The sequence below is a fragment of the Dipodomys spectabilis genome, unplaced genomic scaffold (genome assembly GCF_019054845.1).
Source record: "Dipodomys spectabilis isolate Male_0828 unplaced genomic scaffold, ASM1905484v1 ptg000569l, whole genome shotgun sequence".
Lineage (NCBI taxonomy): Eukaryota > Metazoa > Chordata > Mammalia > Rodentia > Heteromyidae > Dipodomys > Dipodomys spectabilis.
The window spans coordinates 530,660-554,310 of NW_024871246.1; the positions used below are offsets into that span (position 1 = coordinate 530,660).

Below are 23,651 nucleotides of genomic sequence, written 5' to 3' on the forward strand. Positions count from 1 at the left end.
AGAATACCGGGGAAGCCATAAGCCCACGTGGCAAGGTAGGCCCTGATTTCGAATCCCTGTCCTGACACAACCAATGCCAGGAGATACTAAGAGACTTGTTCCCATCCATAGAAATAACAATGGAATGTTATCAATGTCACGGTTGAATAAGTTGATTGTAAATGATGCTTCTATAAAATTAGCATAATTTTAGGAGGCTGATTGATTTTATTTAATATTATGAAGCATTAGAAGAATACTATCACTTACAGGAACACAATAATTTCAAGACACTGATTGATTTCATTAATAGTTTAAGGATGAAAACAATGACAATAATTACATGGAAGCATAATGAATACCCAAGAATTGGTACAAATGTAGTCTATATAAGTGAATAATGGACAGACATCTCTGGCATGCTATAAAGATATATATTTATTAGTATACTTCCATCTGTGTGACAATCTGTTCTTATTTTGTCAACCCCTGGGGCTTGATCTCAGGTCCTAGGAACTGCCTGTCAGCTCAATTTGCCCCAGGATGGCGTGTTGACACTCACCCATTCATGAATTTGGCCTTGTAGGCCATGAGTTCAGATGCCAGCACTTCCAAACAATGAATCGTGGAGTAAGAAACTGATGTTGACACATGTTTTCCTTTACTGTGAATCTTCTGGGTGTCAGGTATGAAGTGGAATACATATGCAGACCTATATACTATATATTCAATGTAATCAATGTTCTATGTGTCATAATAGTCAATAAAATAAACGGTCAATACATGATTAAAACAAAAAATAAAATGAAAAACTCCACTGAATGCAATATGGAGTCAACATATGTATATAAATATAAATCATATATGTAAATTGTAGGATGTTTTCTGGTGGTGGGGATCAATTTCAGGCCTAAGGAACAGACTTGAATTTCTTGTCTTCAAGGAGGAAATCTTCCCCTTCCCACACAGTGCAACAGAGCTACCCAGACCATGAGTTCCAATCCCAGTCTTGGCAGAAAAAATGGCACCTTTATAGTATATGAGGTCCAATTCTTCAGTATTTCATTATGCCTCCATTTTATGAATTTGATTGTTTAAATGCTTAATAAAGTATTAATTAAAATCGGTCAGTGTCCTATAATATAATTGTGCATAGAATAACTCATCAACTGCTCATTAATTCATGACATTAATCACATTCCATTGGTAATCATATGGATAGGAATGGATTTCTTAGGATCTCCTGCCATTTGGAGGTGGCAGGACCAGGATTCGAACTGTGGGCTCCAGCTCCCACCACTTAAACCCGAGGATAGGGAAATCATAAGGCTGTCCAAGAACATCAGCAAGACCAATGATGAAGCAGGCAGCAGTGGCTCTCAGCAATCCTCCTTGTTACTTACAAGGCTGTGATGGGAGGATCAAATTCATCCTAAGTAGGAAAGTCCTTGAGACCCCTGTCCAACTTCAGTGCCAACAAAACCAGAAGTAGAGCCGTGTAGCTCTTGTGGTAGAGGTCTAGCCTTGAGCAAAAGCAGCTCATGGGCTGTGCCCAGATCCTGAGTTCAAGGTTTGGGACTGACAACAAACAGACATACACAAGAATCTGTGCAGCTATCTGACTAAAGCAGGTCACGCTCTTGTGCCCAACTGAATTGGACATAGTTCCCAGAAAATGTGGCTGGGGGAGTTGCTGTCATCTTGACTCTGCACATGCTGCCTGCATCACAGGATTCTGGCCACAACCCCATTCTTTCATGTTTCTTTCTGACCAATGGAATACAAGAATTGTGGCCATGCCCACATTCCATGCTGCCCTGTATCATCGGGATTCCCTCAGTTGGTTGTCACCACTACCAGCAGTTGAAGAAGTTAGAGGTGGCTGAGTAGTGAGCAAGAGACTTGAAGCTACTTTGGAGTAGGAAATTGATGTGCCCTCCTGCTTCCCAGCCCCCTCCTCTGCTTCCTCCAAGGCACCACATTTCAAACCTCAGGTGTTGGCAAGCTTCTGGTAAGCTTGCAACCCTGACCTGGTCCCGGCCCCTGGTCCTCTGCTCTGGACCTGAGTGTCTGCAATGCCCCCTCCATTGCTGCTCACTCCATCATGAGCATCAGCCAACAACTTTTCCCAGCAGCACAGGTGAGTGGCCACCCAGTGGGCCTGCACCGTGCGACACTCGTACCTGGAGACCCCCCCGCAGGTCCCAGACTTGCACCTCCCTCATACCCAACAGTCCAGCCAGGGCTCTGCCACTAATGCGCCAAAAGGGTAGGGGGTGGGTGTCAACCCGGGGATCCCACCCCCATCCCTAGCGGCCAATGTCCCAGGAAAAGGGCAGATGCAATGATGGGTGAAGAGGGGGCGTCACATCGTGTGCAGAGGGGGCGCCACATCGTCCCTGGCCTGGAGCAGTGGGAGACACAGAGCCATGCATCTGCACCCTTTTTCTCCCTAGTGGGAACTTGGTGGCTTTAGTCAAAGGTGGGGAGCAGCACCTCCACACCTGCCTTCTCTGGTCTTTTCTTTTTTTCTTTGCATGAGGGTTGTTGGATGCATAAGATAGACACCCCCCTTGTTGTTTGAGCCCTTGCCTTCTGTGCTTGGTCATCCTTTCACCTGAAGAGGGTCCCAGAAAAGCCCAGGAAGGAGGTGAAGGGCGCTGGGGGTCAAAGCAGAAGGTGAATATCTGGGAGGAATACCCCAACCCCCCTCACACATACACCTGGCCTGTTCGCTTACCCCTCAGCTGTAAACAGTTCTCACAGGATCATCACCAGCTCTGCCAGCATGTGCTGGTGCTCTTGTTCCATTTGATCTCCTCGTCCTCCCCAAGAATCCACCAATTAGACCAGGAGCGTGTAGGTTAGAAGTAAGGAGTATGTCGATGTATGTATCCTTAGGACTCCATCCATTTCCCCCCCTCCCCCCGGTCAGACACCCCTCTGAGGTCACCATGACCCTCTGCTAGTTTCCTTTTCCAGGCTCTGAGGAGACACATGTCTCAGGACTCCTTCACCCAGCATCCTGGCCTAGGGTTTTGGTGAATGTGGAGTCAAGGCTGGTTGTTCCCAAGGGGGAGGATCTGGCCCTGGAGAAAGGGAGAGGCGGGGTGGTGCTGTTTCATTTGAGTGGTACTCCCCTTGGGTGCGAGCCCCTGGTTCTCTCAAGGGAACCTCCATGCTCCAGCTTGTACATTGTGCCAGATGAGGAACGAACAAAGGCACTTCTGAGTCGTGTGTGTGTGTGTGTGTGTGTGTGTGTGTGTGTGTGTGTGCATTAGAGAGAGAGAGAGAGGGAAAGAAAGAGAGATCATCTTTCTACTTGTACATCCTGACAGTGCTCAGGTGAGTGATCAATTGGCAAATTTCAGGTGCTGCATGGATGAGTCTTCTGTCACCACTCTGGATTTGTGTGTGTGTAGAAGTGGGTTGCAACAAAGATAGTCGGACCCTTTTCCTGCTATCTTTGAGGGCTTCACAGCTGAGGTCTAGGGGCCTGGAAGGGTAAGGTGCTTGAAGGGGACTCATCATCATTAAATTACAAGACCAAGGGATTTGTATGCCCTGGAGCTGTCTACTCCCTTGGGTCTGGTTGGTGGCAGTGGGAGCTTGAGAGGACCTGGGAGTGTGTCCCACAGGGGGTGGTTTCCCAGGGGGAGAGATTGTGTGGCCAGAACTTAGTAAGGATCTGCACCCTGCGAGTATGGAGTGCACCAGCATAGGTCAGAATCCGGGTCTTCTCACCATGATGTCTGATGGGTGACGCCAACCCTATTTTAAATCTTGACCTGTGATATTCAGATCTCAGACTTCTGAGTAGCTAGGATTATAGGCATGAGCATCTGGCACCGGGCCTCGGATTCTTTTTGGTATATTAGGGTTTGAACTCAAGGCCTTATGCTTGCCAGTCAGGTCTTCCACCATGTGAGTCAAGCCTTTCTGTCTTGGGCATTTCCAAGATAGAGAGTAATATATGGTCAGGCTGGGCTGGATCATGGTCCTCCTATCTGTGACAGGCATGCTCCACCAGGCCTGGTCCTCTGTAGTTGGGATAGTAGACATGTAGCACCATGTTCAGGCATCGCTTTAGATGGATTATCTCAAACTCTTAGTGCACGGCAGCCAATTCTTGACCACAGGCCAAGCCTGGGTTAGACCTCAACCATTGGACCTCAGTCTCCTCTTGGGACAATTGTGAGGAAACAAGGGATTTATACAGAGAGATCTCTGGCATAGGGCACAGAGGGAGCGGCCATCAGATACCATTCTTGGCAATTCTGTGAGCAAATGAAAGGAAGATACCTGGAAAAGGCTCAGGTGGAGCCTGTTATTAATCATGGAACAGTTGAGGGATTGTGAAACAAAACATAGCTCTCTTTCATCCTTACCTTATCCCCATAAGGAAGGGGATCCTTCACTGTGTTCAGTTTTGCAGCTGGGGATACAGAGGCAAGGAGAAGCCAGGTGACATACTCATGACCTCCAGTTCACAGGAATCCTGGCCTGACTTCTCTGCCATGCTCCCAGGGACAATGAGTGCTATTATTGTCAAGAAGTCCAATTCTTGTCAGTCTGGGTCTTGAACTCTGGTCCTGGGCGCTGTCCCCAAGCTCCTCAGATCAAGGCTCGCACACTACTACTTAAGCCACGGTGCCGCTTCCAGTTTTTTGGTGCTTCTTTGGAGATAAGAGTCTCACAGACGTTCCTGCCTGGGCTGGCTGTGAACCATGATCCTCATATCTCAGCCTCCTATGTAGTTAGGATTAGAGGTCTGAGCCATGGGCACCCGGCTTAAGTGTAATTCTGACTTTCTCTCTCTCTCTCTCTCTCTCTCTCTCACAGGAAATGGTTTAATGCGTGCTGGAGGAAGTGGCCCAGCATCCCCATGTGGCTAGAACCCAAGGTGGCCCTCTCATTCTGGAGGTAGGCTGTGGGTTAGGAGCTGTCTTGCTCAGCCTGTTTAACCAGGTCCGTGAGGTAAGCCCCTCTGTGCCCTGGCTAGACCATGACGGTTATTCACTGTCCATCCAGCCTTACTGGACTTAGTATTGTTTTGTGTGTCATTTTCTACCACCTGGCCAAAATAGTTATGGAATGAAAATGTAATGCCATCTTAAGAAAGTCATTTAGGGCTCTGGGAATGTGACTTCATGGTGTGGTGATTGCCTAGCATGCATGAACCCCTGGGTTCAATTCATCACAGAAAAACACTGAAAGTGGTGCTGTGCCCCAAGTGGTAGAGTGGTGGCTTTGAGCAAAAAAAAAAAAAAAAAAAAAAAAAAAAGCTCAGGAATAATTCCCTAGCCCTGAATTTAAGCTCCCTGGACTGTCAGAAACAAAACAAAACAAAACAGTTAGTAAATGCAAAATAAAGAACACATACTTGGAATATATAATTGCTCCTTCCATATTGATACCTGACAACAGTCCCTAATTCATGCATTTTGCCTATATTAGGATACTGTGTTGAAAAAAAAATGTTTTGTTCATTAGATCACTGCAGTTAATGCCAGGAATGTACTTAGATGTCAAGGGAAGGTGAATTCTGGAAATTCAAAGATTCCAGGCTTTTGAGAGGTCACTGCTAATCACAGAGAAGGCTAGTCTAAGTGAGATTTGGAAATCTTTTTGGTCAGTCATGGCACCAAAAAGGCAGAGGCTAATTAACAGTTGTGATAGAAGAGAAGGAATAACTCCAGATGGAAGGAATAAATGATAGTAACTAACGTATACCAGAAACTGTCCTAGGGAAATATTTTTGGTTATTGAAGAACTAGTTATCAACTAGGCTTATACCTCATTGCCTTTAACATTCTAAATCTCTTAGGCTAGTTCTTAATATCTGTGTGATAAATGTATCTCCTTCTATGCTGTTCTTTCATTCCTGATCTCCTTTGCTTTCTAAAAATCTCAGTCTTTCTATATTACTCTATGAATATTGTCTAATACTAAATAACACCTACACAGATGGCATAGGATGCTAATGTAAGAGTCTCATAGCTCATGAGTCATTAATATAACAACATGGAAAAATGAGGACATATTTATTCCTACCCCAATTTTTCTGAAAAGCTGCAATGTCATCATTTGATTCAAATTTCCATTCTTTGTCTACATAGTGTCATTAAGTACACATAAATGAAAATATGAGACAGGTGCTGGTAGCTTAAGCCTGTAATCCTAGTTACTCAGAAGGATGAGTCCAGAGGATTGTGGTTCAAAGCAAGCTTTGTCAGGAAAGTCCATGAGACCCTTATCTTCAATTAATCACAGGAAACCCAGAAGTGGTGCTGTAGCTAAAGTGATAGGGTGCTCAAATTGGGATGAAGAGGTGAGGGACAGCGCCGAGGATCAGAGTGAAAGCACCATGACCAACAAAAAAAGTGCAAATATGACTTTCAGTTTCCCCAAAAGGAATGACAAGGTCAATAGTAATCTTTCCAAGCATAAAAAATAATTCCAAAATGATTCAGTACACCTACTTTTGCTGAGTTATTTAAGTTATGGCTTCTTTGCTGGGAATATTCTTTTCTTTTAAAAATTGTCATATATTAGCTTTATAATAAACTTCATCGAATATTTCTTTTTTCAAAAGAGAAGTCCATACTGTTGATCTCACTTTTCTTTCTTACTGTCTTAGTTCAAAGCCAACCCAGACAGAAAAGTCTGTGAAACTCTTATCTGTAAATAAACACTAAAAAAGCCTAAAGTGGAGTTTTGGCTCAAGCAGTAGAGTACTATTTTTGAGGATAGGTGGGCAAGAAAGACAACTGTTCAGGGACAGAGTCCAGCCTCTGGGTTCAAGCCCCAGAACCAGGGCAAACTAAACAAACAAGCAAACACAAACAACCCCCGATATTTCTTTGGGATTCTCCTTAAAGGGATACTGGTCTGAGAAGAGGCTGCTTGTGCCGATCATACTCACATGATCCTGCTTTGTTGGAATTCTTATTGCTATGGAGAACTCAGGACCAGACTAAAGGAAAGTGATAACTGACTCCTGCAAAAAGAGAATCATCTCAGGGGTGAAATATCCATCCATAAGACACTTTTAAACCTCCATGTCTTTGTTTCTTTGCAGTAGAACAATTTTAAAACAATGTTATTAGGGGATGGGAATGTGGTTCAGTGGTAGAGTACGTGCCTTGCATGCATGAGGCCCTGATTTTTCAGTACCACATAAACAGAAAAAGTCAGAAATGGCGCTGTGGTTCAAGTGGTAGAGCACTATCCTTGAGCTGAAGAGCTGAGGGAGAGCGCCCAGGTCCAGAGTTAAAGCCACACAATTGGCAAAAACAAATACAAACTAACTAAAAAAACAACAATGTAATTTCTTTTATTCTATGCTGGCCTTCACATGGCATATTATTATCTTTTGTAATACACTCAACTAGAAGTTTACAGACAAGTTTATATGAATAAAAAACACACTGGAAAAAGCAAGGGACAGAGTTTCCTTAAAGCCTTGGGATTCTTTTCTTGTAAAGTAAAAAGGAAAGCAGAAGTTAATTTGAACTCTATCATTCCTCTATGTTCAATTCCTCTCCTGGGATCAGTTTCCACAAAGTCCAGTAACAATCATTGGTGCTTCTTGAGGTCTAAGGAATGTTTTCGGGCTTCATTGAACTAACACAAGGACACTTTTGGACATGAGATAACAGGTGTTTCAGAGAAAACTTAGTAAAGAGAAAATATATTTATATTGCTTATAAATACATTATCCATGAGTACATTTAGTTCAAACTTCATAATTACTCTGCAAATTAAGCCAAATTTTAAATGGGAAGAAGGTCCTCGGATCATTCTTTTTGCGAGTGTATATGCTGTGCATTATTTCCCTAGTGCACAAGAGTTAACAGTAAGCGAAACATTTGCAATAATAGGAGAAAGAGAAGTTCTGTGTTTAAGTATAAGGGTTCAATACACTATAGAAGACTACAAATAAGACAACATCAAAACAATAAAGCCAAGTCCAGTATGTAGATTTATGGGAGTGTTCCTAAGTGGAATATGAAGTATGAGGCTTTTCCCTTTCTAAATCACGCTTGCTATTCGCACGAATTTTTAAAAGTAGAAGGGAAGAATAATTCTGGTTCCAAAGCAAGTCAGCTATAAGGGCATGGATTTAACTGGAAAAAAGTCCATCTTGAGAGAGCAGGGATTATAATAGCAATGAACTAGTGGCTAAGATCACATTTCTTTTTCTTTCCTTTACTTGCATTTTGTTGTTGTTGTTGGTCTTGGCACTTGAACTCTGAGCCTGGGCACTGTCCCTCTGCTATTCAGCTCAAGGCTACTGCTCTACCACTTGAGCCACCGTGCCACTTCCAGTTTTCTTGTAGCTAAATGGAGAAAATAGTCTCTTGGACTTTCCTACCTGGGCTGGCTTTGAACCCCAATCCTCAGATCTCTCCACCACCTGGTGTAAGATCACATTTCTAACAGTGTACACTCAGCATATGCAATGTATATGTTCATCTATCTTTCTATGAATTTTTGAGTTAAAAATCTGGACTACAGCTTAGACTTTTCACTCACAAAAATGTTTGTAGTTTAAAAGTCGATACTTCTGGAGAAATAAAACCTATGAATGTAAAGGAGTCTGGCAAGTTCAGTTTGCATGCAGCCTGGGCAGAACAGTCTTTGCTACACTACCAGCCAAAACCTGGATTGGAAGAATGTCTCAGGTGATGGAATACCAGTCATGAGCAAGATTGATGAATAAGAGCTTGAGGCTTTTGCATACATACATACAAACACACACATACACACAGAGGCACTTATATGTGCACACACAAATACAGAAATGAAACAACTCTGAGAATATTCAGAAAAGTTTTAAAAAAGCAATAGAAAATATGTCCTGAGTAAGAATTAAGAGATAAATTTTAATATTAGAAAGTCCTCAAGTGAACTTTCTTCAAAAAAGTTTGAGACTATTACATAGGTAGGGACGAGGAATAGTAAGAGAGTTAAGTAATTATTATTAAAAGGATCGAATGAATCAGAGATACCAGCAGGTGCATCTGAAAATGATCATATCCTGTGTCAAATTTAGAAGATCTTTGAAAATAGTACATAAACACTCTGAGCAGTCATTCTAGTGGATAATATCATTGGAGAAGTTCAGATTTGCTAGTCTATGTCTAGATTAAATAAACCAACAATCCATGGCAGGGCAATGTGATACAAGCTTGGAATTCTAGTACTCAGACTAAGGCAGGAGATTAGAGAGTAGAATTAAATAGTGATACTTTCCCTGGACCAGGTAGTATAATTTTGTCTAATAAAACCAACCAAACAACAAGAAAGGAATACACAGTTGGAAGTTTGGGCTAATTTTGTCATTATGTTTTGAAAAGTCAACATTCCTATTGAAATGTAACTCGTATATAATCTTCAGTTGTGTTTTAAAAGCTCTCTTCATTACAGAACATTCCCAGATTCCAAATGGCTCATGATTCCCACCCAAAATTTGAAAAAGTAAGTAAGCATCATTCTGTTGGATTCCAAAGAAATGACGAAGGATTACAAAATCTTAAGCCTAGAGAAATTGCAAAGTTCATCAAATGCAGGACTTTGTAGGTCTTGCTAAATTAGAATTTAGAGTTAAAAGAAATATTTTAGTTTTGTTTGTAATTTAATATTTTATAGGATGCTACAAAATTCTTTTTAAGTAGAGGGTTTAATTGACAAATTCACAAATGTTTCTGGCATTCTATTTGCCTAGAATATGCTTTCAAGAGAGTTATAATTAGATCTTAGTTAATAGATAATTCCAACAGTTCATGTATAAGATGATAATGTAAATAATCTAGACAGAGTTGCCAACAAATCAATATTAATTTATAAATATAGAAAAAAATTGCAATTTTTGAGGGTTTTGTATGACATTGTATGAAGAGAATAATTGTGTGACATCTTCTTTCTTCTACCTATAGGTAACACAGGAAGCAAGATCCTTAATTACCTGCTTCTGTATACAATGAGAAAAATGCTACATTTGGGATTTGTTTTTGTTTTATTGGTTTGTCCTAGGGCTTGATATCTGGGCCTGTAAACTCTCTCTGAGCCTGTTTATAATCAAGGATCGTGCGCTACCACTTCAATCTCAGTGCCACTTGTGTCTGACTTTTTCTGAGTTTATTGGAGATTTCAACCATAATCTTCTGACCTTAGCATCCTGAATATCTGTGATAGTTTAAAAAGTATAAAAATGAATAACATTTGCAAGTGTTCTGATCTCAAGAATCTCACTAGGGGAAAAATGATGCAACTCAGTTTATTGTAGTATTCTTTCCAGAACAAGGAGTGCATCACATTATCAGAGGTGTAGTATTTTTCACAATAGAGATAAGCTATTCATGATGTGAATTAAGGGAATTTTAAGGTGCACTTTACAAGTTGGAAACTATTGGACTAGGATGACTTTATAGCATAAATCTTGGGATTGATGGTCATAGAAATAATAGCTTACTCTGATAAAATTTGCTTACTCTTGAAGAATTAATTACAGATGCTTCATAATTTTTTCCTCTACGAGAATGTGGCTATTTTTCTGTTGACTTCTCAATTTGTAACACTCCATTGGAAACTGCATCTATTGCAAAATTACATAACATGCAAACAGGTACTGTTTTGAATATCTCAGTTATGGAATGTTCAGAATTTGAAAATGAGTATTTATTAGTCATAGGAATTTTGAGGAACATATATATTCTGTCCTCTTAACAACTTATTTACTTTTAAAAGTTATGGGTTTCCATAGAATTAAACTGTTTTCGGTTTTATTATGAGAAACTACTATATTTATTCTTTTTTCAAAATATTGGCAAGTTTATTGTGAAAATATTGTCTAGTTGGATAACATTCAAGTTGATGACTCTCTGATAAAAAGGAGTAATCCATTCAAATTAGATGCCAAATAGTATTGATTTTTAGAAAGTTGCTACATAAAATAAAGAATAATATTTACATTAACAATACAGTGAAATTATATTTTATGCAGCTTATTTTTTAATTTAGTTTTATTGTCAAATTGATGTACAATGGGGTTCCAGTAATTGTACGGTAGTGAATACATAACTTTTCAAACTTGTTACCCCCTCTTTCATTTTTCTCACAGTTTTCTTTCACCTCAATACTCCTCACAAGTTGTAATGTACATTTCCAACATATTGTCTTGTGAGTAATGCTATTGCATTGTCTTCCCCTTTGTCCTTTGTCTCGCCATTTTGTTGTTCCTCTTCCCTTCCCTAATTAAGGTAAATGTATACACAGGCTACCAAAATCAAATAGAGCCAAGGACAAACCATAGGGGTAAAAACCCAAAGAAAATAGAAATCACATAGTACATTAAAAACAACTGCAAAAAAATCTCTGTTTCCATATCTTGGAGTTCATTTTGCTCAGCATCAGCTTATATCTTCATATAGACACATAAAGCCACTGGAAAATAATAGGTGCCTGGACACTATATCATGTGAACAACATGTTAGAGTTTTTTATGGTAAAGGTTGAATTAGGATTGGGGAAAACGTGATTTTGATAAAGGGATTTCAAAAGAGTTAAAAAATTATGACAGGCATATTTTAATTGTTCAAACTTTTTAACAACTTAGCCTATTAAGAAAATTGCCTGGGAAAATAGGCTTTCATGCAAATAAAGCTATGGAGACTTAGTTGAGAGGGAGAAATGTGGGTAAAGATAGCTAATTTTCACAATAAACAAACAAACTTCAGAAACCTTACTGTAAATCCTGTAGGTTCCCTTGAGAATTGTCCTTACCCAGGAAATATACTCTCACTGTGTGAAATTCAAAGTTCTTAAAAAAACCTAAGACATCAAAATTTGTGAATTGAACTTTAATTACCAAAATTATTCTTTGAAAAAGATAATTTGGATCAAAATATTTAGGCAGAAAGTGCCCTCCAAAATGAAAGAAGGTATTGGGTTCACGCTTTTCTGTTTGTAACACTTTCCCCAATGTCTTTGCACGTGAAGCACTGAAACACAGAAAAATAATCTGATTGGATACTCCAATGATTACACATTTCTAAGCAGCTCACAAAAAATAATATCCTTATCAACATGAGGTAGTGAAGACTTCTCATTACATAAGCCAAAAAGTTTGGGATCAGAAAAGAATTGAGAAAATTGAAAGGGTAAGCAAACAATGTTCTTACAAGCCCTATCTAAGCATATTGACTTCAGCAGAGGAGGGGGGCCAGAAATTTTGATATAGATTTTCTTAGTATTTTTGCTACCTAAAGTGATTTTACAGAGCCTATATGGCTCACTACAATGCAGAATAGATTGAATGAAGACAGGAAAATAAATTCTATGTTCAAATGAGGCAACTTCAAAGAGTTTTAAAAGAGAAACCATGAAGATATAGAGGGGCGGGGTGAGGAGGATATCTTATAGACTTTCAGCTTCACTGGACTTGAGGCCAAGAAGCTGTGCTTAATTGGAAATCAGGCAAGAGCTAAGAGGAGGACATAGATTTAGGACTTACAAGCATTGTCTTTTGTAACAGACACTGTCACCCAAGGTATGGATGATTTAACTCTATTCTTTTCCATACATCTTGCTGAGCAAATGCAAGACCAAGAGAAAAATAATCTATTGAAATATTTTTGCAAAGTATAACTTCACTGATCCTGATATGGTATCTAAGGAGAGTCCTAAGAGAGAACATAAAAGTGGAATATACTTTGGTTTCCTCTAAGCATCTTGTTAGCAAAATATATCTTTGAGGTTAGAAGTGATTGAACCAAAAATTAGTGGAGTACTTATTTTTGTGACACTTTAGACACAAGAAGACTTTCAAGGTAAAGAAAAAAAGTATAGCTAAATATTTGTGATCACAACTTCTTGGACTGGTTTTGTGGAGACAAAGTTTTACATTAGAGTTTGTCCTCATTAACATAGATGTTGGTTTTTTGTGGCAACCAAATGCAACGGTGAAGTTTAATGGACTCTCTTAGACAAGTAAACAGCATGGTAGAAAAAATGGCAAATAATATTTAGTAAATTAGTTTGGTTAATTACTTTGCCAGAACAAAGAATGAAAGATATAATTCAAAATCACTTGACTTAAAAGTTTGACGAAAGAGTAGTGAAGAGAGATGAAAGAAAACATAGAGGACTTTTCTGTCTCCAGTGGAGTAATGGGTTCTTGATCTTGTTTCTTCCATTCTATCTTCACAAGCTAACAAGGGTGGCTGAGGACTGGATTATCCATTGCAGACAAAGAGAACTCACAGAAAAAAATATTTGCAGCAGATGTAGGTGATTCTTAACCTTAGACAATCTATTTAAATCTGTTCAAAATTCTCTGCTACCCAAAACTGCCCTCTTTGAACAGCTTTGTTTGCTTTTCCCAACACTACCCTTCATTGACTATTTAAAATTTTGAGAGGTCACATTCATCCTCTCTAGAGATTGCTGTTTGGTTGTGATTTTTGTGTGTTTTTGTATTTTGTTGTGTTTTCTAACTAAATTACAAAAGGTTTTGCAAGTGTATTACAAAAAATATGTCCATCTAATTGTCCAATGCTCCTTGATCAGAGTGACTCCTTCTATCATTCTCAACCAACCCCTTCTCCAAGATTTATTTCAGATTTACCACTTCCCTTATCACATGTGTACATTGAGTATTCTAGCTGTGCATGCCCCTTGTTCCATTTTTCATTCATTCTATGCCTTTACTATTATTCCTCTCTGGTTTCAACTTCCTGATAGTCATTCTGTTAAACTGTCTGTTAATATTTTGAAAGGTTTATATACATTCCACGGAGTTTCAATCCTGCATATACTTGAACTGATGTCATCTTATATTTCCATAATTCATTCATCTGCAATAACAATTTGCAAGACTGGAGATGTGAAGCACCTAGACATGATTTTATTCTCATCCATTTGGAAGATTAATCTTTAGTCAACAAGAAAGTTTAAATATGGCTTAGAATATATTCCTAACTACAAAATTTTATAAATGGCTTTGTAAAGAGGTTTGTGATTATTTTATTTTACATGGGATAATATTTTCTACTACCTATAAGTTTTGGAAAAAGAAGAAAACCACGATTTACTACTATAGAGGAATATGGTAGAAACAGAAGACAGATTTTATGTTTGTCACATCTCTGATGAGTACCCATATTCATGACTTTAAGTCATATTTCTTACTATGTTAGATAGATAGGGAAAACATAAAACAACATATGATAAGGCATCTATTTGTGACTTTTCAAAATGTACCTTATTAAGTGATGAAACGTACTTTATTAGCTAGTTTTTGGGTTTGTATTATGGGAGGTTGTTCTATTTGACACATTTCTGGAAGGCACCTACTGAACAACACAAATGGTGGGTGGTACTATTTCTACACTTTAATGAATGGTTGAACCTGCTTGGCATTAGTGCTGGATAAATAAATCAACTCTATTGTAATTTGGACCCTAAACTTGAAAAATTTGTAATGTCACTATCGTCTACTTGTCAAATGTTATTTTGGTGAATGTGATTTTTAAAAGATTATTTCAAAAGGAATCTGTTTTCAGGAGATTAAATGTAGGTTGTCATTTGTTTGTGAATGATAACATTTTTATACAACAGAACCAAGTTTTACTGAAGTACCAGTATTTTGAAGCATTAACGATATTCTCAATTAATGTTTTTGTGAATTATATTTGACCTGAAGTCAAGTTTTCCTAGCCTTGGTAGACTAATTATGGATCTATCGTTCTAGGAACTAATTTTTTGGCCTACTTATGCTGGACAGAAATCTTTCAGTAATCATCAGAAGAGGGGTATTAAAAATAATTTTGTGACATTTGTGATCTTGGTCACACATATGGGCTGGTCATTTGTTTGAAAGTTTGAATTACTGTACTTTCAGATTTTGTGATCTCATCTTTCATTTTAAGTTGCACTGCATTTCACAATTGCAAACTGCTAATTCCGGTGTCATAAGGAATTGAGATGGATTTTCAATTACTTTCTGTTGACATGTTTCATGAGTCTAGGTGAGAAATCTTGCCCTTGTTATCTGATGAAGCAGATAACTGGGACCTGGGATCCTAGGACCCATGGGTCCTGCAGAAGAGTAATACATTTTAGATATCATATAAAATTTGGGTATAATCAGTAGGAAGGCTTCCGAAATTGGAGAAAAATATTTTGGAATCAGTGAGTTAAAACAATAAACAGAGCAGCAGAGTAAAGTCCCTTATAGATTAGAGGAAAACAACAATTTTTTTTACAATGTGAATTCAGAAGACCAAGAACACTTAGAAGGTATCAAAAGTTTATACCAAAGACATTGCATTGATACTTTTTATATTCAAATGTACATTCTAAACCTTATTATTTATATTCCAATCTATTTATTGTAATTAATATCTATTTATTTGTCAAATTATCAATTAATTCTAGTAAGTTTCACTGTGTGAAATAAAATATTATCACGTATAAAGATAAAATATGTAACTATATATAATATAAGAAAAAGGCACATGTTTTTCAATGTATTGTTGTGGTTAGGGTATCAAAGGCAACTGTGTTTTAAAGTATTATTCCATTATTTCTACCTCAGTGTTGGTAGAGTTGGACCTAAAGCTTTACCATTTGTAGATTTACAGCCTAGACGCAAGAGGAAACAATGTGATAAACATTACCAATTTAAGGCCTAATATCAAGGAGAAACATATAGACTTCTCTTGTAACTATGAAAATATTGGGTGAAAGAAAGGCAGTAGTGTAAATTCCTGCCTGGTTGGATGGTAGACTGGCCAGGACATTAGGTAATCATGCATGTCAAAACTTTTTCACATTCTTGGCTTTAGCTACTTTTGAAATATTAGGTATAAGAAACAATTATATTTTGATAAAATACCTTCTAGTCTAAACGATTCTGTCTTAATTGTTCATCTCTCTATGATCCTTTTTAACTAAGATTAGTTTTGTTCCAGTAAGACAATCTATGCTGTCAGGGTAAGATATTCTGGTTGGTCTGTTGCTACATGGAAGAAGAGTAAAGGGTCAGGTAGACATTTGTGCCAGTCAGACCTCATTTAGGAATTTTAAGCTGCAGAAGTTTAGAAGGAGCTCTTAAGCAAGGCTTGCTTTGAATCCATTAGCTCCACAAAGCTAACTCAGTTGATAAATAAGTACTTGAAAAGCTATCACCTTTGGACCTAGCTATAAAGGCTTCAAAGTATGATCAAATTTAAAATGAAAAAGACTTAAAATAGTCATTGACGAAAAAATTGCAAATGTGAGCAATCGACCAAACAATATGTTTTTTCCAATATACACAGAATTTTAGAGAAGTAAGATCAATAGCATTTTTAGGAACAATAAGGTTTCCTGGTTACAAAAAGTCAACTAAGGATATATGCCTTTATAAAGATTGCATCATTAACTACTTAACTTTACAGGATACTACATGCTTCAGCAGCACATTTACCCAAATTACAACAATATAGAGATTATCATGGCACTTGCACAAGGATGATATGAAAATTTGTGAAGTATTCCATATTTTTCATTCTTCAGATGTAAGAAATGAAAAACAGTTATTAAAAAATTGATTACAAAAATACAAGTCATTATGTCAAAAATGAACTTTACAACTTTGGTGCGGGGAGGGAGCTAGTGAGGAGGATTGAGTGGGGGGGGCAGAGGGAGGATGGGAAGGGATGGGAAGGGGAAACAAAGGAGGAGGCTACAATGCTTGATAAGAAATTTACTCATTATCTTGCCCATGTAATTGTAACCCCTCCGTACAGTATTTTCACAATAAAAAACTAAAAAAATACAAATGTAAGAACACATATAATTCATTGAACTTAAAGTTAGTTAGACATCAGTGTATTAAATCCTCACCTTAGAAAGGCCTTTATATAGCATAATCTTTACAAAACTTTTGAAAGTAGATAACATTGTCATTTTATCCCAAAGAAGTAAAATACTATAAGGACTTAGGTAAAAAAGGAATCTTAAACTTTTTCTATATGGAATGCTATCTGAAATAACACATTTATTAATGAACCTATATATTATAAAACAATGTAGAATTCAAAGTATTATATCTAGGAGAGAATGAAATAGATTATGGACATTATACAAACAAAATACAGATTATTTTAAAATATACTTTTTTCAGACAAGTATCAGAAATATTTTCAGTTTCTGTACTACTCATTTCAACAGATAAGTTAAAATGATTTCTGATTTAAAAAATCACAAACTCTGCAGAAATCATTATAGATGTATACAAACAACTCTTGAATACAATTAGACATCAAAGTCAGGCAATTCACTTGAAGAATACCATTGAATCCATGAATTTTTAAAGTAAGATATTGCCGTTGCTCTGTATTGTGAAAATATTTTGTACAGACACAAAGATGGATTGGCATTTTTGAAAATTAAGAAACTTAACCAAACCATTATGACTTAGGAGAACAATTTTTACAGCCTTCCATAACTTCAACGAGGTAGTGATACGTATTTATTCTTTTGGCAATATTAAATGCAGTTTCTTTCAAGTTGTGCTTCAGACTTTGTTTGATATAATGCTTCAATAGAAGGAGATGGAGCACATCTTTGCTATTTCTATTCCAAGCAGCAAGATGCAAGGGGGTTAAGAGAACTTTAGTTTGGGCATTGGTATCTACATAGTGATGAACTAAGAAAGAATCCACTCTTGTATTATTCAACATATAAGCACTGAGCAGGGGTGTCCAGCCATTCACAGTAATTGCATGAATATCTGCCTTGAGCCACCAACTCATGTAAGATTCCTGATGAAGAGAGGTATACTCATCATCATCCCTAGTATTCACATGAGTGGCCTTTTTGGAAAGTAGTCTCTGCACTGTAGTAAGCCGATTACTTTCAGCAGCCCACAGAAAAATTTGCTTGAATACGTCTCCACTTTTTTTTTTGCAAATAATACCATTCCTCACTTTTTTATCTTGTTCCTTGTCTTCATCAGAATTGCCTAACCAGAGACACTGAGTACCAGTGGGAATCAGGTACACATGTATTCCCCAATAGTTCACGTTGGTTGAACTGCTCAGAAAAATCCAGTGAATTTTCTACATCTGTTATTTCACCATGATTTTTTTCTCTTTTTCCATTTTTACTATTTGAAATTATTCTAACTGGAGAGTAGGGAATTGATAGAGAGCAGAGGAAATGTTTTCCTCCATATTGAAAGGTACAGACTGAAAATGAGGTGTCTTCATGTGCAGCTTATTCTAGGAATGAGAAAATATGAAATAATGCCTTCTATGTAAATGATTTGGGGAATGGCAGAGCAGAAAGTGAAATGATGCACCCAAAAATATAAAAGCAAGATAAATTAGGATAATTATGGAGCAGTCATATTATCTATGAGAACCATGAAAGGGACAGAGGAAGAGAGAGACAGATGTGCAATGACCTAGCTAGCCACAAAATCCAGGCCTCAGATCAATTTATAGAGAAAACAATTTTATTTTTTAAAAGAGATGGAAATAGAATTTATGTATTTACTTGAAATTAGTAAATACACTTTTAATAGCCTACATAAAGAGACATAGCTTTGACCAAATTACAGACAAGGATCTAAATCCCTGATAATTCTAGTAACAGATCTGACTGAAATCAGTTGAATATCACTTTTCCTGTAGAGTGAAGGAATAGGTCCAGGCTAGGAAAGCAGCTAGAGAAGGCAGACCGATTGTATCTGGGACAAAACTTTGTGGAAAATGGTATCAAGGATTAATTACTAGTGATCCACTTGCACTGAAAGTGTGAATCTGAACTATTGCTTGCTGATTATGAACTATTGCTTTAATCATTATATGTTCCAAGAAGAAAAGGTGAGATTTAATTGATAGCAAAGGATTAGTAATACACTTTGACTTCTCATTAAGGACCTTCAACCATCAAAATCACATGAAGTCAATAGACAGGCCTACTTTTTTAGATGAAAACAGGTGTCTTTAAAAATAAGGTAATTAAGTATTCCTACAAAAGACTTTTTTTTACTACTGCATTATACAGTTTTTTTCTAATGTTGAGTAACAAATAATGGATCTATTAGAAAACTCTTAAAGCTCATGTGTTCAATAGTGAGTTTTCTTATATCATGGTATTTTTGTTCATGGTTTTAAGAAGAAATTTACTAGCTTAAATTTCTGACAGGACAATATCATCACTGTACAACTTGCTTCTATACTCTAAGTTTTAAATTACTATCTAAGTATGTGTATTAGATAGCTATAGAGGAAAATCTAGAAGCCACACTGGTGGCTCATGTGTTTATCCTAGCTAATCAGAAAGATGAAATCTGAGGATTGTGGTTTGAAACCATACCAAGCAAAAAACATCCATTAGATTCTGATTTGAAAGTAACCAGCAAAAGCTAGAAATGGAGCTGTGGGACAAGCAGTAAAATTCTAGGCTTGAGAAAACTAAAACAAAAAAACAACAAATTCTGGGACAGAACCAGGTCCTGAATTCAAGGCTAGTATTAGCACAAAACAAATGAATGAATGAATGAATTAAAATAAATTAAGTGGTCACATGTGGCGAGGCAAGTAAAATGTAACACCCATGGTGACTGGATTGTGTATTATTTTGTAATAAGGCAAATTAATGTTTGTCCAAATCACTAATATTTTATTTGTACTTTTTTGTATTAAACCCTGAATTTAGCATGCATATATATGTGTGTACATGTGCACACATGTGTGTATGTGTATATGTGTGAGTGTGCTGTTGCAATGTTGCTTGCCAATGTGGACAGGGAGAGGCTGAAAAGAGCTAACTTTGTTGCAATGCTTTTATTTATCAGTGTTTTGTCATGTCATTTCTGTGGAGCCACTCTTCTGTACATTTTATTTTCAAATAATAACATCATCATAATCAAAGCATATACAACATTAAGTTAGATAAAAGAGATCAATTTCAGCTCTTATTATATGTTAGGTAAGAAGATGCAGATATAATTAGGTAGTAAGTTAGTGCTATAAGATGACTGTCAGTACAAAATATGTATTTGACCTCTTAAATTCGTTATACTTTTAAGATATACTCATGGAGTGAGTTTGACATACTTGACCAAACAGGTATTACTCTCGGGTTATTCCCATGAAACACAAGGTGGATAAACTCTTTCCAGATTTCTGTTGAAAATAACATTCTTTGTAACATCATATCTATTCTCACTAAGATAATCAACACTGTATTTATTAGGTTTGAATATCCCATCAAATTGACTGAAAATCAGTATTGTGGATATGCTTGTTAGATATACCTTTCAAAAACAGACAAACAAAAAGCCTGTGTCACCTCCAGATTGTGGATGCATTTGAAGTTGTTTTGTACATGCAATTGGATCTTCACTAATGGCTCTTTTGTGGGAGTAACTATCACAACTTTAACAAATAAGGCTTTTCGAATATCTTTTCCAATATACATAACAACCCAAAGCGAGTCTTGCAATTTCTGAAAAGCCTTTGAATATTTCAGTATTATTTCAGTTCATTGACTATAGAGCTAAAGACATTTCTGAAATAAATATTGTTAAGATCTGAAGATGTAAGTGGGTATATAGGCTTTTTTATCTATCATTTTATGAAAACCCAGTTTTTATGAAAGTAAATGAAATTGAATAAAAGTGAATTTGGTAAGCTAATTATTAGTATAATTTTGTTTTCTAGTAACAGTTTTTTGAATGTAGATGATGCAGTTAAATTATTTCCTTTGTGGCTCTGTACTTCAGTTAGTTTCATACTCTTTATAATTATAAGAGTGAATGTGTAGAAAAATAAAGGTATTTGAAAATGATTAGGATTAATCTTGTGTTTTGTGTCCTACTTTCAAGAAAATGAGTTGTTTTCAAGTGTTAATATTTTATGATTGAATCTTCAGTAACACAAGAAATTTTGAAAAACGTGCAGTAGTATTGATGTCTTTTTAAACCAATTGTATTCACAAGTTGGAGAGTATTTAATTGATGCTTAGGTCTTGGTGTCTATGATTTTTAACCTCTCGTTCCTAACATTAATGATAGTTAAGACTGCATTTTTGGGTATATGAAAGGTAAAATAATTATCTGGGGTCAAAGGTGATTTTTATATCAGTCTTGCTTTAATAGCATTTTAAAGTACTACATTTCTCTCAAAATGTTGGGTATAAAAAGTAATCAAAATACTTCTAATGGTAAACAACTTATCTGAGCTACAATGTGGAAATGATTGGTCTATAGACCTGCAGTCTGTTTCCATCAGGAATTGGGGAGGTTATTCTTTCAGTATGATTGTGTTAAACAGAGATGAGGGTCCCCAGGCAATGCAGTGTTGTCATGGGATAGAATATGATTTCTAAAATTTTGAGCTAGAAATCAAGAATGTTATAGTTTAGCAGTTCCTTTCTCCAGGGAGGTATAAATCGATTATGAACTTGGAGTTTTCATATTACAGTTACTTATTTCCTTTTTTTCTTTCTTTTTTTTTTTTTTTGGTTGGTCATGGCGCTTGAACTCTGGGCTTGGGTACTGTCCCTGTGTTCTTTCACTCAAGTTGATCACTGTACCACTTCAGCTACAGTGCCACTTCTGGTTTACTAGCTGTTTATTATAGATAAGAATCGCTCAGACTATCCTGCCTGGGCTGGCTTTGAACTGCATTCCTCAGATCTCAGCCTCATGAGTAGTTAGGGTTACAGGAGGAGCCACCGGCATCCCGCTTAGTTTCCTATTTTCTAACAAAGATAAAGGGAAATATCATTAGAATGTGGACAATAATTCTGGGAAATTTTCCTAGAATTAGTGGACTAAGTGCTGGTATTTTAGTCATAAATTAGAATGAAGTTATTTCATACGGAGGGAATGGGGCGCAGGCTACGATTTACCATTTGTGCAATTTTGTACTAGTAATTCCAACTCTGAAAACTTCAATATCATCATCTCAGAATTAGAAATGGAAGTAGTTCTACTTTATGGGATTATTGTGAGGATTAAATTAGATACCATGGGTAACGTACTTGGAAAAACAATCAGCATTTGATCCTTTCTCCCTGTTATTTTATTATGTGATGAATTCTAACATTTTTACTGTGATTTTTATATTGTGTCTCTTTAGGATACGCAATGTGATGTATTGACATTCATTTTGTTGGTCACTTTTATGTCATTTTGAGGAAAAAAACTGCAAAGAAAATTTCTGAGAAGGAAACTATTATTTTGACTCATGGTTTAAGAGAACACAGTTTAAGATTCAAATGTCTCCATTGTTTTGTTTTTTTTTTTTGGGTGGGGGGGGAGGCGGTCCTGTCGTGGGTCCAGAACGCTGGGCCTGGGAGCTGTTCCTTAGCTCTTCAGCTCAAGGCTAGCTCTCTACCACTTGAACCACAGCGCCACTTCCGGCTTTTTACATTTTGCTTATGTGGTGCTGAGGGATCGAACCCAGGGCCTTAGGCATGTAAGGCAAGCTCTCTACCACTGAGCCACCTTCCCAGCCACGATTCCATTGTTTTTAGTTATATTTTTATTAAATTGTCGTATGAAGGAATTTCCATTCAATAAATCAGTTTATAAGTACAATGGATCTTTACATAACTTTCCCACACCCTTCCAAACCTCACCCCACTTTCATTTCTTCTAGTGTCTGCATTGAATATTATACATTCCCTCTCTTCGTCCATAATTCTCTTTATTCCTTCCCTTTGACTTTCTCATATCTGCCAAATGATAGCTTCTTGGTGTTCATTTTGTTGGAATAAATGTTCAATTTTATAAGAAATTACACATTTTAAATACTCTTCTGCAATACTATTGTGTAAACTTGCATAAAGACCTATGTTCCAAATACACGACAGAACATGGGTCCTTTGTGTGTCTGGCTCTGACTTAATTTACTTAACATATTTTTAGATCTATCTATTTCTTTGCAAATTATGTAACAGTCTTCATAATGGATGGGTGCAATCCAATTGTGTATATGTGCCCCACTTTCTCCAACCATTCCTCCACCATAAGGCTTGTGGGCTGTTTTCATAACTTGGCTACAGTAAATATGCAGCAGTGAACATGGTTGTGAAAGTGATTTTACTGTATCTTTAGGAAGAATTCGTCACTATCTTTCTGGGAGCAATCCTCTAAGCAATTTTCCAGAATAAGCACATCCCTCCTTTCATCTCCATCACAACTTTTTGCAAGTCCTCAAAAACATACTACACCCTACAGGTCTCAATAAGCTAAAACCACACTGTGCAATACATTTTTTTCATGATTGTACACATAATTTAGTAAGAACCTTCTATGTACTTTTATAATTTGGGAATGAGGGACATGACAATAGAGGAAAAGTAAGATAAATTCCATTTAATTAGCTATTATCATATTTAAAAACATTTTCAGCTCTAACTCATAGCCTCACTTACTATTATTTTAATCATTTTTTGATTACTTCATCAATCCCCTAAATTATAACAGGTGCATTAAATACAAAAGCAAAAATTGTGGTTTGGTTTTGACACTCATGTGTGAGGATGCACAATATGGGCAAATAGAGAGATTGGAATTAATACCCATTACCCATTTTGTTAAATTAAGATGGTTTTCCCAAACTGATTCTCGCAATTCATATTCCATTCAACAACAAGAAACA

General features: G+C 36.9%; 1 pseudogene; it reads left to right on the forward strand.

Annotated features, from left to right (window-relative positions):
- The first annotated feature begins 16,432 nt into the window (after positions 1–16,432).
- LOC122100197 lies at positions 16,433–16,532 on the forward strand (annotated as a pseudogene).
- Positions 16,533–23,651: the final 7,119 nt, after the last annotated feature.